Below are 20513 nucleotides of genomic sequence, written 5' to 3' on the forward strand. Positions count from 1 at the left end.
TTGGTGAAGCTCGCGATGCCGAACATGCAAAATTTGCAATCTGGAGAAGAATATCTCTGGAGCAGCATAAAACCTTCTCGAAAATGATGATTTGGATGAAAAAACTCCTCAGATTGACATTTGGCTGTACTTTTTTGTGCAAGGAGTCCTGTTTCTTTTTTTAGGTTTTTGGGGGAGAGGAAGGAATTGCCCCAGAGTCTCCATCTTCCTGTTCCTGTTTAGCAGGCTCCTCCCAGTGCTTTGTTTATGTCCTGTTAATTTTTCATTTGGATTTGGAGCTAGAAGGATCACTTTTTGTGTCTGCTGCATCATATATCATTGGATTTGAGGACTTTTGGATTTGAGGACTTATAGATTTGAAATTTTACAGGTAAGTTGGTGTTGTTTGTTTGATTGGGGCATTGCAGTTGCTGCAACTACAATTTTTGTACTTTTCATAATTTATTTAATCTGTTGTGGGTAGCCAGTAGGCCCAGAGCTAGTCATGGGTGCATGAAACAACTGTTTTTTCTGTGTGTGTTGCATTTATTTTAAACATCATTTAGGGCATGGATGGCATTGGATTAAATTGCAAAATGTGTATTTTTTTTAGGTATTTCACTTTTTTGGTGGGTGTTAAATAAAGGCTTTTGTTGTGTTTGTGTGTGTGTGTGATGTGGTTGTTGTGTAACTTGCACACCTTGTTTAGCCCATTTTATTGCGTTAAAGCTGTGTTGTTTAGTTTGCCTCCTTTGCCTGGCTATTATAGGCCTGTATCGAAAAGAAAGGGAGTTACCCTAATTCTTAGAGTTGGGACGGGGTAGTAAAGTCAGAAAACACAAAAGTCCCTGTTTAAAATGTTAAGGTTTGGGGCAAAGTCCTCCGTAACTGAGAGTATGCCTCAATACGCCTCAATAAGGATCATGTGTTATAGTGAGTATCAGCGTTCTTTCAAGTTATATTCTAAAAATACAAAAATATTTCAATGTGCAGTAAATCATTCAAAGTGAAAAAGAGGGAGTAATTATATTATATAAATTTATTTAAAAACATATGAAAAAGAAACAATACAATTTTCACAGAATTAAAAAATATTTGTTAAAGATTTTTTTTTAAAGTCTTCTCATTGAAGAGGTTACAATACATCAATTATAGATACAATCCATTAATCATACAAAAAGGTCTCATACATAATGAAGAAAACCATGAAGAAAACTATAAAAGAGTTCACGCAGCGTTTCGGTGAAACCTGATTTCTTCACCTTCTTCAGGACAAGTTTTCGTAAAAATCTATTATATTTCAGCAAGCCTTTATGGACAAGTATTCACTAAGATTTGAATTCTTAATGATGGAGGGATGCATTTTATTGCATTAAAGCTGTGTTGTTTAGCATGCCTCCTTTGTCTGGCCATATAGGCCTGCTTGAGTTCATTGTTTTCCAGGCTCCTGCTTGTTATGAATGTGAGTGACCATGTGGCTGGTGGCCATTTTGTGGTGGTAGTTTAGTAGTGTGCTGCTTTTGCCATTTAGACCAGCATTTCTTTCCTTTGGTCCTCTTGGCCTAGGCTTCTTGTGGGCCTGGCCATGTGGCTTGCAGCCATTTTGAAGCCAGGCAGTGTGCTTTTGCCATAGGCCTGCATTGTCTATCTTCCCTTTCTTGTTGTTGTGGGTGGCCTGGCCATGTGGCTGGTGGCCATTTTGTGGAGCCCGCCAGGGTGTTTTTGCCATAGGCCTGCAAGCTTGTGGCCTAGGCTGCCAATAGGCCTTTCATCCAGTAGGCCCAGAGCTACTCATGGGTGCATGAAACAACTGTCTCTGTGGTGTGTGTTGAATTTAAACATCATTTAGGGCATGGATGGCATTGGATTGAATTGCAAAATTTGTTTTTTTGGCGGAATTTCACTTTTTGGTGTGCGTCAAATAAATGCCTTTGTTGGATGTGTGTGTGTGTTGTGTGGTTTCCGCGTAACTTTCTCACATTTTTTAGCCCTGTGGATTGTCGTTTTTGCATTTTTGCAGTAAAGCTGTGTTGTTTAGCATGGTTCCTTTGTCTGGCCATATAGGCCTGCTTGAGTTCATTGTTTGCCAGGCCTCCTGCTTGTTGTGACTGTGAGTGACCATGTGGCTGGTGGCCATTTTGTGGTGGTAGTTTAGCAGTGTGCTGCTTTTGCCATATAGGCCTGCATGTCTTTCCTTTGTTCCTCTTGGCTTATTGCCTCCATCCCCTTTGCCTGCTGCAGCTCCCTGAATGACGTGATGCACAAATTAATGCCAAGCAGGTTACACTTCCATTACATTTGTATTTTTGTTTTTGTTCTTCTTTCCTATCCTTCCTGAGTGTGCACAGTATACCATGAAAGCCCTTGTTGTTAAAGTCTCGCACATGGCTACACTGTTATGTTTTTTTTATAACTTAAACAGAGTTAACATAATGTAATAACATAACACTAACAAGTGTGACCACCAGACACTAAGTTATATATTATATTTGTATGTTTGTACTAGTAGTAATTGAACCAAAACAACAAATGCTACATTTCACTGATGTTCTTTTGGCTTCTTTGCTTTTAGGTGCACAAAAAGACTTTGGAGGAGGTGTCATCATCATCACCCGTTGTTCTGCCAGACAGAAGTCCTGCTGTGCACAACGTCACGTGACGTGTGACCACAGACATCTCTGCAACTTGTGCACCTGTGTCCTGCTGACATCAGAAAAAGATGGCCCCAAAGAAAGGTAATAGGTCCTCCAGTACTAAGAAAGTAGTTGCCAGTGAGAAGAAGGAACAGAAGAAGGAAGTGGCACTGCCACTTGCCAAGACTGGTGTGCCGCCCAATATGTTTTTTGGGAACAAAAAATTATGCCTGCATCAGCGGTGTCGGGGACCAAGCTGGGAGCAGCACCTCCGCATCAGCGGGCCCACCCCACCAACCTAGGCCCAAGCCCATGAGTGTCGCAGATGTCGCCAGTCTAATTGTGCAAACGCCAACGAGCAGTGATGTTGAAATGTCATTTTCGCAAAGTAGTACCCAATCAACGCAGGCGGAAACTCGGCAGATAAGTTGGCAACAACGGCCGGAACAACAGCTGCAACAACAAGAAAAACAACAGCCCACAATAGTAGTTGTTCTTCCCGAAGTAGGGGCAATTCAGGAAATCGAGCTTCCTGCAGACGAAGAAGAGCAAGCTACTCTTTCGGAAGATCGATTGTCTTCCAGATCCCCAGCAAGGAAAAGGAGGGTTTGTTCATCAACTTCTTCTTCAAGCCCCCTTCTGATGATCTAGATACCACTTGGAACCCACCAGCTCAGCCTGGGAGTGAGGCACGCCACACGACAAGGCTAAGGAAAAGGAAGGTTCCAGAAAGCCTTAGAGTTATGGAGGAAGATGTAGAAGAGGAGAATGATGACGAGGCAATCATCATGAAGATCACTCCCACCCCAGTGGAGATGGAGACCGACATTATTATTACCCCATCCCAAATTGCTGTGAGGGATGTGGCACGGATACCACCAACACAGGTAACACCAACACGACCTCCAGCTTCCATATTTGCATTTGCAAAGGCCTGGCAAGGACCTACATCAAGCTCAACCACCACCTCAGTAGGTAGTGGTACTGTAACTGCACAGAGTCAAATTCCAGGCACACCCTCAGGTTTATCCGGCATTGCAAGTGACACCTTCAGCAGCACAAGAAACTTCACCTTCCCAGTTTGGGACTTCTTTTCGGTCAGCAGTAAGGAGGACAACGTTGCTATATGCTCAATTTTTCGATATGTGGTTAGTCGGAATAAGCTTGGTACAAACTATGGTACCAGAGGCCAAACAACCCATCTGAAAAAACACCACATGACCCAGTGGGAGGCGCACCTACTTAGCGTACAAAAAAGTAAAAGTGCACCCATTGCTGTTGGTGGGGATGAAGAAGTAGAAGAAGATATGATCGTGGTGGAAAGTGAACAAGAGGGAGACATTTTCTTTGGTACACAAAGTAGCCCTGTCCCCAGCAGTGTAGTGGTACCGCCCACATCCTCCTCAGCAACATCTCAGTGGCACTGTAGTAAGAGTCAGGCTGAGACTGCAATGAAAAAAAGTGTGTCGTTGAGCCTAACTGGGTTCAAGAAGTCACCTGCATCAGCTGCACCAGAAAGGAAAGAAATCCATCCAGTCGGAGGGGCGGTACGAACGCAACCACCCATGGGCACATTTGTACAATGCGAAGCTGGCTAAAATGTTAGCGCTGGACCTTCTTTAGGTCTCGCCTGACCCAGCGCATGCGCTGGTCTGGCGAGACTTATTAAGAGGGCTCCAAAAAGTGCTACCAGGCCAGCCTAGAGCTACAGTGCATGTGCGCGGGCGCGCCCGCCGCGCTTTACCGCGATTACTTTCACTTTTGCGGCCCCATGGCCGCTTGTTTTTATTTGATACCCTGACTTTGATTGTGGTTTTTTTTTTTGTTTCGCATTTTGCATTGCTGTCTCCATTGAATTATGCTAGGCATACAATTTTGTGACCGCATTACAGTCTTCAGTCTACAGTGGGTGGATTTAGACTCATGATGTTAGGAAGGTTGTTGCCAGCTTGTGAAGGCTGGTTGTACTGGGGAAAGGTGCTTCTTTCTAAAGAGAAGGTGCCTGGCCCCTTTATGTGGTTTAGCTTGAGGAAAGCAGCTTGGATCGGGTTCAACTAATTTTATGGGTGATGCTGAATTTTGATATTTTGGCAGGGGTGTAACTTCAGCCCTGTGGCATTCAATGTCTCTGATTGCATCCAGTCCCCTTGCTGTGTAACATCTAAACTAGAGCAAGAGTATCTAGTTACCTTACTACAAATTTCCATCATGAAAAAAAACTATGAATCATTGCTTAAATCCCGATTGCCCTTAGGGAAGTTATGGGGAAATGTAATCACAATCTTTTAACAAAAACACAATAAATGGGAAAATAAGAAAAAAAATTAAGTGGGAAAGCACAGATCATGTTTGTCACCGTCCCTAGCTGAGGTGATTTCATACAGTGACAATCTATTCACCGGTGCATCCGCGGTGCCATGTGTGGAGCAGCGGCCACGCTTCATGTTTGCATCCTTATCTTTTTTAGGAGCTCCAGAAAGGTGCAAGGAGAAGGAGATCTTCAACTTGCCACTGGTTTCACCCTGCTCTTGGTGACAAAACCCCTTGATCCCTTCTCTCCCAAATATGCTGGAATTATTCAGACTTTGACTGACAGCCCATGACTGTAGGAGCCATTTTATGCGCGCCCTGCCTTTTTTCACCGTACCCTTATTCATCCTCTAACACCCTCCTGATGTGTCCTTTCGGGTTGCTCTGTAACCCTGACTGGGGTTTCTGTGTTTTAGCCCCCTACTCCGTACCCCTGCCTTGGGCCCTTTCACTTCACTCCATATTAGTGACTATAAATGCTCTTTAGATGCTCCCTATCATATGATCCATGTGGCAAGCATAGTGTGTGGGTCATTTTTCTGAAATTGCTGCCCTGTGTGGGCCTGCTTGTTCCTCCCCTTTCCCTCCCAGTTCCTCCCCTTTCCCTCCCAGTTCCTCCCCTTCTCCCCCACTGTTCTTTACACCCCCCAACCACTGCTGCTCTATGTGCATAGTTGAGACTACAAGTTATGAGATATTCGCGCTTTGTGTGTACTGCTCTGTGCCTGGTTATTGCTCCCATCTCTACCGTATAGGGGACTGTTGGAGGTCATTACAAACTCCCTGCCCTTTGGGAACATAGCATCCCTCACCCACCCCTCCATATGAGAGTGCGGCTGCTGTTAGCGAGCTCTGCTTCATTTGTTTTGCTTGTAGGTGACGCGTCTGCAACCCTCTCCCCCTCTATACGCTATTTGCTTCATGTCTGCTGTACCCTTTTACTTGCATACTTTAATAGTCCAGAGTTACAATCATCTGCTCTTTAATCTTCCAGACCAAAGGGGGGGATAGACTGCTAGAACCATGTAATGTTCACCGTGACCAACACCCCCTCTTCCCCGCCCCCACACAAAATGAGCCCCTCCTCCCGGCCCCACAACTCCAGTGGCATCCAGTTTTGTGATTTCTTTTTTTTTCTTTTTCTTTTTCACCACAGACACAGAGTAGCCTTGCCTGCTACTGTTCATGCCAAGCCTTTTTCACCTAGGTAGGCTTGAAACCACTGTTCATGAATTATATGCTTCAATCTGGAACCCCTGCCCTAGCTTCCTCTCTTACCCATTGGTGTAGCTCTGCTCCGCTACACCCCCTGCCCTCTCCATTAATCAAAGATCTTTTGCTCAGCTAATGTCCTTTTTTAGTTCTCGCCTAGTCAGCGCTTGCACTGTCTCTTCAAAACATGCTGTATGGAGGTATGGAATAGAAGCTCTGCCCATTTCCTGCCCATCTTTTCAATTGGCTTCTGTTACTGTCCTTTATAAAGGATTGCTTTTGATTTGTGAATAGCCTTAGTAGTCCCTCCTTAGTACCGCCTTGTCTGCATTTGTAACCTCACATGAGGACTGGACCTTTTACTGTGTTGTTATTTGGTGTGCTTTATTTGCATTCTGTGAGCACTATTTTCTTAACTGACTTTCTCCTATTAGCAGTTGCAGGCAGGGTTTTTGCTTACCAGATAACACACACAGCATTAGTTTCCTGCCCATGCACTCTCCCCCCACCCCCCTCCCATTGCTTTGTTTTCTTTTGATGATCTAGCTAGATTTTCACCAATCCTGCAACTGTCTAGGTTAAGCCATTGCTCAATTATATTTGGTATATGTATTTAATGCCTTCCGCGTATTTTTTTATAAAGCCTACGCCACGGCGAGAACACGGGGCAGCAGGGACTGCTTTCACCTCAGTGCGGGGGAGGTACTGGCAGCGATCCCCAGAGGTGAAATATCTTCTTTTTCCATCACAACCGAGGGGCCTCCTGTCCCTCCCTTGAATAAATCTTTCACACCCTGCTCTGCTCATTGGCGACTGACAGCGACAACTCACCCTGAAGGCGCTAAAGTGCTTTACCCGGGCACCAGTCACATTACACAAGGGCACACTCATTTACAGTCACTGCGCAATTAAGTCATATGCCCAGAATCACAGGCTGCTGAGCCGAAGCGGAGACTCTGATCTGATGCTCCAAAGTATCCCGCTTTGGGCGTGACTTCACACCCACCCTCACACCACTTCATAGTCCCTCTCACCTCCACACTCTGCACCGATCTGCATCTGCCCTCACCCCCCAGGCCTTTGTACCCTCTGTACCATTGACCCTGCAGCGGCACACCTCCTTCCCCAGCCAGTGTCACTGTAAGGATGTGCTTCACTTCCCACCACACTCTCCTTCGCCCTCCACAGGTAAGATCTTCACTCCACGCATGCATTCTCCACTCCACAATTAACATGCCCTCTACACCCTACAAATGCAATCCCGCTTTCCACCCAACAAATGCACTTTTGCTCTCCACCCTACACATGCACTCTCTGCTCTCCACCCTACACATGTACTCTCTGCTCTCCACCCTACACATGCAATCTCTGCTCTCCACCCTACACATGCACTCTCTGCTCTCCACCCTACACATGCGCTCTCTGCTCTCCACCCTACACACACGCTCTCTGCTCTCCACCCTACACATGCACTCTCTACTCTCCACCCTACACATGCACTCTCTGCTCTTCACCCTACACATGCATTCTCTGCTCTCCACCTTACACATGCATTCTCTGCTTTCCACCTTAGACATGCATTCTCTGCTCTCCACCCTACACATGCACTCTCCGCTACATACAAACCCTGCCTTCCACATGGCCTCTCTGCCCTCCACATGCCCTCTCTGCCCTCCACATGCCCTCTCTGCCCTCCACATGCCCTCTCTGCCCTTCACATGCCCTCTCTGCCCCCCATGGCCCTCTCTGCCCTCCATGTGCCCTCTCTGCCCTCCAGGTGCCCTCCCTGCCCTCCAGGTGCCCTCTCTGCCCTCCAGGTGGCCTCTCTGCCCTCCAGGTGCCCTCTCCGCCCTCTCCACCCTTAATATACCCTCTCCACCCTTAATATGTCCTCTCCACCCTATGCATGCACTCTCGGCACTCCACCCTACGCATGCACTCTCGGCTCTCCACCCTACGCATGCACTCTCGGCTCTCCACCCTACGCATGCACTCTCGGCTCTCAGCCCTGCGCATGGACCTCTGAGCTCATGGAACTCTCTGATCTCTGCTCTCCACCCTACACATGGACCTCTCAGCTCATGGACCTCTCTGCTCTCCACCCTACACATAGACCTCTCGACTCTCCACCCTACACATGGACCTCTGGGCTCTCCACCCTCCACCGTTAACATGCCCTCTCCACCCTCCACATGCACTCCCTGCCCTCCACCTTTAACATGCACTCCACATGCAGTCCCTGTCCTCCACCTTTACAATGCACTCCCCACCCTCCACATGCAGTCCCCGTCCTCCTCATGCACTCCTCCCTCTCCACCTTTAAAATGCCCGCTCCACCCTCCACATGCACTCTCCGCCCTTACCATGTCCTCTTCGCCCTCCACCCTCCACATGCACTCCCCACCCTTAACATGTCCTCTTCGCCCTCCACCCTTAACATGCCCTCTCCATCCTCCACATGCACTCCCCACCCTCCACCCTTAACATGCCCTCTCCCCTTAACTTGTAAATGACAATGCTTTTTATTTGTTTTGGTTTTTGAAATATAAATAAAAAGCTTTGCCATTTACAATTCTAATAGCTTAAACTCCTCGCAAATACAAGACCTATTGCATTGCAAATGCTTGTTTCTTTTGTGGAAGGAGTGGGTTTCCTTGAATTTGTGACAGCCATCTGCCCAAAATGGAAGGTTCCCAGCTGGTCCTATTTCGCCAGAGTTGCTGTTCTAGCACTACATCATGGTGTACTGGAATTGCTTGGACAAGCTTTGCAGCAGAGTGCTATTCACAATATCCACCTGACAACAGACTTGTGGAACAGTTGCCAAGCCAGTGATTACATGTGCATCACTGCACAATGAATCTCTTTTGTGGGGTTTAGAGAAAAGATATCTGAAGCAGGTGTTGACACTGCTGAGATTGTTTATTCAACTCGGAAACATGCAACTGTAGCCATGTTTGCCACGGAGAAATCTCATGCTGCTGCAAACATTTTGGAAGAGTTTAACAGCAAGGTCTGAATGGCTGTGCCCAAGAGGGCTTAACATTGGTTGTGTTGCCACGGATAATGGCAGTAATATAGTTAATATAGTTAAGGCCATGCAGGATGGTGGCTATTTCAGGGTCCTGTGTTTGGCGCACTTCATTAACATTATTGTTCAAGACTTTCTGAAAAAAGTAGCCCGAGTCAGCAACTTACTGACCACCTGCAGAAGAACATGCACACATTTCAGCCATTCTTTTAAAGCCCGGAAGCAGCTGAGGATCATTCAACGTGAGCATAGAATGCCAGTCAAAGCACTCATCCCTGAGGTGCCAACACGTTGCAACTCAACTTATTACATGCTTGATCAGTACAGACCAATCAATGAGTATGTCATGCAAAGAATAAGGGATGCGACTGTGAAAGGCAGATGGACCGATGTGGCCTAGTTAAATGCCTGACAGAGATGCTTCTTCCTTTCGAGCTCTTCACAAGTGAAGTCAGCAAGGAGGCCTGTACTATGGGCCAAGCTATCCCATTGTTGCACATGCTAGAGCAACAGCTGAAGGAGGTGTCTGAAATTGACAAAGATGTGGAGGAAAAAAACGAAGCATATGAAATGGTGGAGAGCTCATCCCGTCGCTTAGCTGAAAATACAAGGGTGCAAACTCGCATTGTTTTACAAAAACATTACATTTGTGCCACAATTCTGGACCCACAATCCAAATTGGCACTGAACACTAAGACATTAATTCCTTTTTCAGAAGTGGATGTTGCCCAGTACAAAACTTGGATAGCTGAGGCAGCCAGTGACTTGGATATTGAACGGCTGCTTAATTAAAGGCCTGCTACTCAAACCCACAACAAGTACTGCAGCAGGGCATCCGGCGTCAAGTTCAACTTCAGAGCCTGAGGGCAGTGCATTTGGCTCAGAGCTATCATCAACACTATTGAGAACAGCAAGAACCGGATCATCAGCCCCAGTACAATCGGCACGGGATTGATAATTACAGCAAGGGCTTGCTAGGTCCAGTGCTGATGAAAAGACAAAAGATGCCCAGCAAATTGGAGCACCCCTGAACATTTAGTGGGTGGTCCACACCTATCTGGATGACCCAACAGAGGTCTACATTGATCAAAACCCATTGCTGTATTGGTATGGGAAAAGGGGCCAATGGCCAGTGCTCAGCAGGCTAGCGATAAACTATCTGGATTGTCCTGTCGCAAGTGTCTCTTCAGATGTTGTTTTCAGTGCTAATGATGCCATTGTAAGAGTGAAAATGACCTGTCACTCACCCAAAAACGTGGAGAGGATAACCATGATCAAAATGAATCAGCACTTTATACCACTGAATTACAAAATACGTGAAACAACTCAGGAAGATGAGGACAGCGATTTAGGTGATGGAAGAAGTGTCTTAGATGATTACCTACTTCTGGTTGAACCACCAGAGTTTGAGGACAAGCTATAATTCCCTGACAACTAGGCTTTAAACTTCTTACTTTCTTTCTTCTTTATTTTACTTTTATTTGTGTGTGTCTCTTTCTTTCTGGTTCGAATCTTCGAATCACAACACATCCATCACCACCGTCTTCTAGTCTTTTTATTTCCCAATTGGAGTTGCAGCTCTGTGCATTTAACTTAAGTCCACTCCTCCGAGTCCTGCTCCATCCTCCTGACTCGCCCTAAATCCATTTCCCTCAAGCCAGTCGATGATTGGATGGAGAATAGAGCAAACAAATGTTGCCTCGTCGAGGCCCTCCAGAAGAAGTGGAAACTGATGACTACTATAGCTATCCTCCTTTCCGCGCCGAGAGAGACTGCCCCTTAACTTAAGATGAGAACAAGGATAAGGTAATGCTGGCATGCATTGGACGCTGACACTGAGTGATTGGTGTCTGTGTGGTTGTTGTCTGTTGTGGGTGAAGTGAATTCATTGTGTACTATTATTTAATCTACACACTAAAATAGACTGAAGTCAATGTTTCCCTTCTTGTTGTTTAATAACAAAATTGTACTTCTACTACAGGCCGATCCATTGCATTTTTGAATATGGAATCTGGACTCAATCGGTACACCATGATAATGACCCCAGTGACATAATATCTTCGCAGTCAGTCAGTAGGATCGGAGATGATTGATGGAATAACTCAGGGCGTTTAATGAGTGGCATAAAAGGTAAACAAGCCAACAACAACCACCGCAGACCTACATGTCTGTGTAGTGGTGGAGTCAAGTCAATAGTGTAGTAGTGGTGGTATGACTGACAGCTGTGCATGCCATTGATTTAGTTACTTACATTGGAAAATGCTATGTTGCTGTATATGTGACATGTGTGCTCTGTCTGCCTCAGTCAAAAGCTAAGCTAAGTGGAGCTTGGGTGGGCGCCGTGGGCCTGCTCTGTCCTTTGCTGTTGTAGGTCAATGCTGGAAACAGACAACAGAGTAGACATGATTTAGCCATGCCGCTCTGAAAGTTTTTGCACTCCTCCGTAATTCATGCTTTTTTTCTCCTTAATTTTTAAATATCCCTTTTGTTTTTCCATCTTTACTTACAGGCCTGCCTTTATCCTGTGCTAAACAGAAAAAAACAACTCACAGTCACCTACCAATCCGTATCTGCCAGGCAGTCAGTGGCACCCAATATTGACGGATGCAGCGTCCATGGAAGGGAGGCCCAAGAGGAATGCCGAGATGCAACTCCCCAATTTGTCCATCTTTTAAATAATTTGATTAATTTTTTCTCTCCAATCATTATGACTGTGTGTTGTTGTTGTTTGCTTTCTGCCTATAATTGATTCCTACAGCTATTGTTTAATTTTCTTTGCTAGCTTTAAAAAGTAAGCTCGGTACAACAGAAGTAAAAATGTATGTAATTATGGGCAGACAGGCATGGCACATTGCATAATAATTAATAATATACTGCTGCCCTGTACTGTTTAATAGTCTAGTTAGTAAGTACTACTTATCATTAACCATCAAGTCATCATTAACATGCATGCATTTCCTTTTTCTTCCTTAACAGATTTATGGATATGATGGTCGTCTGCCAAGATTATGTTTGTTGCTTGTCCATGCGTAGTGTTTTTCTTTGTCAAACCTTTCCCCAAACCCCCTTTCCACCCATTCATCAAACCCTAACCCTCTTTACCCAGGCTGTGTGATTTATATTGAGGTGTGACTAAATTTAATGTACCCCAATAATTGATCACACGCTTGCTGGGGCGGATGTGGTGAAAGCAATGCTAATTCAATTTCAAGGCAGGGCGAGGATCTTCTTCTGCTTGCCGACCCATGCTCAGTATATTTGCAAGTCAATTTTTTTTCCAAAGGAATCTAATCCATCATCATTAATTGCCGACATCGTTTGAATTAATCATCCTCCTACACAGCACTAAAGGTTACGCTTGTGTCGAGTGACTCAACACAACTACAGTTTTTAACTTGTACTAGGCTATCCCCGCCACTATTATGTTTTATTTTACTTTAGCATTGCTAATTAGCATTATTATTATTGTTTGGCAGTCTTCCTGTGTATGTACTGTACTTTGTTCTACTACTCCTCCCAGAGTCTCCCTCAGGTGACTGACTGTCTCATTTTCTTTTTTTGCAAATGCTACTGCCAGTCTCTACTACTACCACCACAACCATGGCATCTTGGGAAACCAAACCATCATCGCCATTCAACCATCGCTGTGCCTAGGTTAAGAGAAGAAGTTTGGGGGAGGTATAATTTGTATTAATTAATTAATTCACACACCCCTTGAGTCCTCCTGTTGCAGAATGCATAGACTAGGAGGAGAGACTGACAGTACTAGTAGGACAAGCCACTCAGTGAGGGGTACCGCATCTATCAGTTTGTGTGTTACAAAATCGTCAGATTTATTTTAAATCAAACACTGGCTGCGGTCCTGCAGCAGCAAGGAAACCGTGTGACGTAAAACAGTAACCCCCCCACAAAACATTAACATTGTATGTAAAGTTTAAGTATAAATATAATTTAATCCCCTAACAAAAATAAACTATGTAAAAAATCCTACAACACCTGACCCACCCCTCTCCCTAACGCTAGCCAATGTCCAACAATAAAAAGTCGAACCAATGTCCGGTGAATGAATAAAACCCCAACGCCCAATTCCCACCCACCAGGAAAAGGGGCAATCTTATCGGATTCGGCGGGCTCTCAGTTGCTTGTCCATCAGGGTCTTAACCGCAGGTGGAGAAGCTAATTACACAATCATCGTATTTTTCTATTATGGGTGGCACTGGCCATACTCTGTTACATCAAGGGCAACTGCTCAATTTCACTATCACCCTGCCCTGACTACTACAAAAAGGCAGATGATATCAGATCCAAATGATCATTGCTTATATATGGGACAACATGAGGTACTTTGTTTTGATTGATTGTGTAAACAATAAACATGCAGCCGTTAGGCCACCCATGGCAGGCTGACACAGTTAAAAATAAATTAACATAGGTAGGGAGTGGGCCTCGGAGTTGGAGGGAGGCACTTGATAACACATACATATACAATATATATGCTGTGCTTGCAAACTAATGTGAGTCAAGGGTGTATTCTGAAAATACAACTTTGTTCTATTCTCTTTGGCTTTGCTACTCTGGTGCGGTTTCTTTTACATTCTCTTCAAACTAAGACTCTTCATCCAGTGACAGTCTCCACCTATGCTATCTATGATGAATACCATCCAGGCATCCATCCATTCAAAGTAAACATGTCTAGCATTCTTCTTAATCTCTCAACAAACCTTAGTATGTTTCACCATCAACAAACATTTATTCTTTTTTTTTTAAAACCACCACCCATGCGTCCTTCCTTCCTTGCTTGCCTTGGCTTTGAGTTTGACCCATGAAACACCCTGGAGGATTCTTGCTATCCACCCATACAGTTTCACCCACCCAGGCAGGCATCTTTTCTTTCACCTTCCACCCATCCTTCAACCACCCATCTGATGCATCTGATTCCTTCCTATCAGCTACCTGTGCATGCATCCCGCGTATCCTTCTCTGCCAGTCATAAATATTACATCTCGCCAGTCCTTCCTCCTTCCACCCTTCTTTCCCTTTTTGTTCAACCCATCCATCAAGGTAATCTGATCTGACTCTTAGTCTTCTCCATAAAACTTTCACAGCTGAGTTGAAGTCAGATAGAAGAGGCCATTAGTTACTCAACTCCTGCCGCTAATGCTATTGCTAATGCTAAGTAAAGGGTGTCTTCTTCAACCGTTGTTCACAACAACTTAGTCTCTCTCAACAGTACAGTGTACACCCTTGCAGCGAGTGTAATGTCAATAAGTAAGGAATATAGCTTACCACTCTCCACCACTGCTGCTGGCTCACCCCCTGAGGCTGCCGCATCTTCTGCTCCCTCCTTACTGACCGCGTCGCCTTTGCCACTGGCCCCGGCACTGGTGGTCGGGATGCCTAGAAAAAACTTTACACATTTTTTAGATGCCATATATACCTCCCCCTATTTATTCTTTTTCACTAGCAAGATTGAAAAAAAGTTAATACATACATATACAACATACATCACTACTACAAATTGGGTACTAGAGTAGAGTAGACTAGTAGTAGTATGTCCTATCCTATGAAAAATAGTAAAATATCTGGTCGGGCATTTTGTTGGTGGGAATTGTTGAAAAGCCTCAAGATTAAGAAGACTAGAAGAGGACAACCCAAAGCACTAGACTGAGTGGCTAGAGCTATTGCTGAATCTGAGTTTTGAAACCTTTCAAATATAGAGTGGCCAACTGGGCAAACTTAGCTACAGACAGACTAATAGTAGTAGTACAGAGTCATAGCAGAGGCAGTTAGAGGCAGGGATAACAAGAATTTAGAAACAGATAGTCTAGATCGAAGAAGAATTGGTAAAAAATAGAATTAGGAAACGGAAATAATAGTTTCGGAAAAAATAAGGTGCAGTAAAAGTTAGGGAAGTATATTTATTAATATTAACAACAGGAGGACTTACTGGGGTCAGCAGCAGAGCCCTCGGTAGAGGAGCGGTCCGGCCGGCATCTTGTGCAACTGCTCCCGCCGACTCCAACGACCCCGTCTTCATGCCCCTGGATGCTGATCATGAAAGATATAAGAAAGAAAGAGACAAACATTGATGCTTGGTGTGAAACAAATAAAATATTTTTTAAAACGCTCAAAAACCATTTATGGAGAAAACAATTGCAATAAAATTGACCTATCTAATCTGGTCGACTAGTAGTATCGGTGCGGGATTTGCGGACCGTCTATTTATTATTTATGAATACTAATCCAGTGTTCCATTCTGATTCCAGAATACTAACTAAGCCTAAGTAACACCTGACCTAGCCCACCTATTCCAGGCTGGCCAATTGTTCACTAAATTTGCATTTCCATTTATTTTAGTCCTCAAAAATGCATAGATGGAGGACACATGCATAAAGTTTTGCATACACCAAATTATTGGTTGGTTGCTGCTGATGTTCTGATAGTGCTAAGCCTATTAACACTCACTAAACAAATTACAAAAGGTTCTACTAAGGACTGGGGTAAGCAGCACTCAGCAGCACGTGACGTAACAGAGGATGCATCAAGCAGACCGCTAAAAAATTACCAACTAATACTAATAGGTAACTATACCTATCAATCCACCACTATCTCTTAGTGACAGGAGGAAAAAAGAAGGACTAGAGTCTCTCCAGCATTACCTAACTTAAGTAAACTCTTACATAATCAGGGCAAGCGAGCGCAAAGTTGCAAACAAGTAAGATTAGTAGCGCCGAGCACCTGTGACATAACAAACACAGAAGATTTTTAAACGTCATTTACCTGTAATGTAAGCAGCTGCATTCATGCTATTCGGAAAAAAAATATATTCGCAATATATAACACAGAGCACAAGAATTCAAAGTAGTAATATTATATAGCTACTCACCTAGCCCCAGGACCTCAACTCCTAGCAGGTCCAGTAGGTCCTGCTCCCAGTCCAATATATCGGACCACTGGTGCGTAAGCTGGGTAGGGGTGCGCCGGACCTCAGAGCAGCAAAACACTGCCCGGCGCACCCTTCCCCACTGCTGGTGATGCTCCCGGAGACCGTACCCGGGCCCAGGTCTGCCGCCTGCTGCCAGGGTTAAGGGGAGGTGGCGCTGCACAAAAAAAACAAGTGTGGCCACCTCCGCCTCTCCAAATAAGGCCCGTGCCTGCAACCCAATTGGGCACCACCTTCTGCAAGGAAAGCGGTCACGGCTCTGGCTGCTGTGATGCACCTTGCCCTTTGCCATGGTTCTGGACTCTCGGGGGCAGAAAAAGGAAAGACAGGAATTAAAAAAGTAAGTAAAAGAAATGAAAAAAGCAAGCAATAGAAAAAAAGTGAAAAAGTAGTGAAAAACACACAAAAAGTCGAAAAAAACTCAAAATATAGAATCAGGAAAATAGAAAGATGGATAATAAATCAAAAAGATCCCAAAAAAGTTTCCAGAAAGAAAGGATTGAAAAGATAGCAGGAGGATAGAAAAGCAGGCCCAGAACCATAGGAAAAAAGTGAAAAACAAGATGGCCGTGCCCGTTGGGACCGCATGGGCAAGTTTGGGCGTTATTCCCCCCCCCCTCTTCCCCCAAAACGCGTACGGGAGCAAGAAATAGGCTTCACGAATGGGGAGGAACATGCACTATGCGTTCCGGAACGGGAAATACGCATTGCGAACGGGCGGGACAAGTGGAAAACAAGATGGCCGCGCCAATTGACGACCGCATGGGTAAGTCCGCAAGATATTTCCCCCGAGCATGCAAACAGCGTCCCGAACATGCAAAACGCGTTCCCGAACAGGAAAAATGCATCGCGAATGGGCAGAACAAGCAACTCCCCGTACTCGCGGAATTCCGTGTAGCTTGTGGAGTCATTTTACCACTTCGTAGAAGTCCGCGTAGTGCGACTACACGAACTCCGCCCAGGGTTAGTAATAATCAGTAGATAGTTTTTTAAAAGCCTTCTGTCTCATTTCATTTCTTTAGAACCTTTATGAAGTGACTCCTGATGAAGGGTCATGTTCTGACCAGAAATGCTTTGGGATACATGAATGTGTTATTCAACTGAGTATGATTTGACATATAAGGAACTATTGATTCTACACCATGTCCTCAGTGACCATAATCACCAATTAAAAAGAAATCCTATCAACAGTATCAAAAGTGTAAGAACTTATTGAAATCAAGTTAAAGCAGCTTACAACAATATTATTATTGGATACATGCTCCTGCTCGCTGGAAGGGTTCCCCTTCTAGCATACTTGTTCGCTCAGTAGACTTGACGCCTTTGGACATGGCGTACTGGCAAAGATGCACACTGTTTAAAATTCAATTTTATTTTGTTCATCTAGCTACAATCACGAGTGCGCACTGGCAACATTGCCTCAATCACTGATGACATCTCAAATGACATCACTGATGACATCATGCATGTGACCCTCTGATGCACCTCCTCACAGCCTTATATAACCTTTGATACACCCACTCTAAAATACAGACTGCCATTCTCGAAACCATAGCCACACCAATACCAGTTACTACATACCCACTCACTGATTCCAAGGTCCACACACGCATCCACTCACTCACCCATACATTCACTCATACATGCAGTCACTCATCAATACAGCGACTATCATATGCACTCTTACACCTATACAGGCACTCACACACTGCCACTCACCCATAGAGTTACTTACACAGCTAGTTAGTCATGCAAAGAATCAATCACATCCCATTTACTCACCTATACAGGTATACACACACAACTGCACTTATTCACACAGATACTAACACATACTTACTCGCTGATACAATCACTGACACAAGCACACACTCATCCATACAGCCACTCTCACATTCACTCACTCTCACATATAGTCATTTATATACTCCAACACTCACATATACTGCCTTTCACATATGTAGATACTCACACGTACCACTGAGACATCCATTCACTCACCAACACAGCCATACATACTCGCCCACCCCATAAAGCCCCTCACAGATGCACTCTTGAACCCATACACCTAGTGAATCACCCACTCACACATCGATGTAGTGAGTCACACGCATCCAACCCACCCACACAGACACTCAGGCACCCATACAGATACTGAGACAAGCAATCAATAACCCATATAGACACTCATGGAGCTACTCACCAACCCATGCAGCCGCTTACATACCAACAGACAGACCGAAACAGACATTCACGCAGTTTAGTCACTAACCTATATATTCAGTGAGACACGTTTAATCAATCACTTATACAGTCACTCACACACCTACTAAATCATCCATTCAGACAGTCATATACCCATTCATTCTTCAATACACCTTGGTCTATATGTATATAAAACATATTTAAACTTTACAGAAACACACAGTCACTGGATGATGTCATTAGTGATGTCATCAGTGATGTAACTTGAGATGTCAACAGTGATGTCACTGATAATGCAAAGACAAGGGCCCCCCTGTAAACTAATGTGAAGTTCACCTAGACAGGGAAATACATACTGTAAATAATCTAGGGCAACTTCAACTGTATATGAAAATCAGAACATGTCTAATGAAAGATAGTGACACTATGGTATAGAAAAATACAAAATCATTTATTAAATAAATGTAATAGTGAATCTATTACAAATATGTCTGATCATTATAAATGTATGGAATAATTTGACTTGAGCAGCATACTAACTTTAGTCATTCATCATACATGCATGCTTCCAAATTGATTTTCAATGTTTCAATGCTTAATTTAATGGAAGTACAAATCATTGATCAGCTGTATGTACTGTAATTAAAAAGTTTTCATTTGAACACATAATTTTCGGGTGGTTTCCAGATTGTCTCTCAACGTGCGTTTTGGCAGCCCACTGCCTTCTTCAGGAGTTCCACCTCCAAATAGTATGTTCATTGGATAAGTAATACTGGACTATAGATATGATCTCGTTTGTAGTCAAAATGAAAAGTCATCCCTGGTATAATGGACGGATTAAAATAAAGGCAGATTCAGTATTTGCTATGATGTTACATTATGACCTGAGATTGATCAGCCCAAAGAGAAAATCCAATGGTATTTCTATGTGGTGCACGTTCAATATTTGGCCATAAACTTATGGTGATAAGAAAAGGTCTATATCGAGAAAACACGGTGTTGCTTGGCTCGCCTTAATATACAGTTCTCTGAACATAAACTTATAAGCAAAAGGGTTTCAGATTCCATGGAAGAGCTCTGATTCCATTAGGTGCCTAGGTTTCAGGCAAGTTAAATGCAGAGTGCAGGCAGCTCGAGATCTTGTACCGATATGTATGAAACGGCCCAATGCAGAGAAACGCCGAGTAATGCGAGCCAAGCAACACCGTGTTTTCTCGAAATAGACCTTTTCTTATCACCATAAGTTTATGGCCAAATATTGAACGTGCACCGCATAGAAATATCATTGGGTTTTCTCTTTGGGCTGATCAATCTCAGGTCATAATGTAACATCATAGCAAATACTGAATCTGCCTTTATTTGAATCCGTCCATTATACCAGGGATGACTTTTCATTTTGACTACAAACGAGATTATATCTACAGTCCAGTATTACTTACCCAATGAACATACTATTTGGAGGTGGAACTCCTGAAGAAGGCAGTGGGCTGCCAAAACGCGCATTGAAAGACAATCTGGAAACCACCCGAAAATTATGTGTTCAAATGAAAACTTTTTAATTACAGTACATACAGCTGATCAATGATTTGTACTTCCATTAAATTAAGCATTGAAACATTGAAAATCAATTTGGAAGCATGCATGTATGATGAATGACTGAAGTTAGTATGCTGCTCAAGTCAAATTATCCCATACATTTATAATGATCAGACATATTTGCATTAGATTCACTATTATATTTATTTAATAAATGATTTTGTATTTTTCTATACCATAGTGTCACTATCTTTCATTAGACATGTTCTGATTTTCATATACAGTTGAAGTTGCCCTAGATTATTTACAGTATCAGTGATGTCACTGACCATGTCATGAGTGATGTAATATGTGATGTCAGCAGCAGTGCATTGCATGGGTGCGAGTGATACTTAGCTCAACTAACTATACCGGCTGGATTTCTCTGGTTTTGTACGAGTGAAATGTCCAACTAACTATAATGTCCCTGAAACCTATGTTGTTTTCAGTGACTTTCAATGTTTTTTAATGCTAATTTCTAACTATAACCTCCCTGAAATCTATGTTTTTTTCAGTGCAATTCAAAGGTTTGTTAAATGCTAATTTCTAACTATAACGTCCCTGAAACCTATGTTTTTTTTGTGAATTATATATATATTATGGTGTGGAGTCTGTTTTGTGGTGT

The sequence above is a fragment of the Triturus cristatus genome, chromosome 2_2, assembly GCF_964204655.1.
Source record: "Triturus cristatus chromosome 2_2, aTriCri1.1, whole genome shotgun sequence".
Taxonomy (NCBI): Eukaryota; Metazoa; Chordata; class Amphibia; order Caudata; family Salamandridae; genus Triturus; species Triturus cristatus.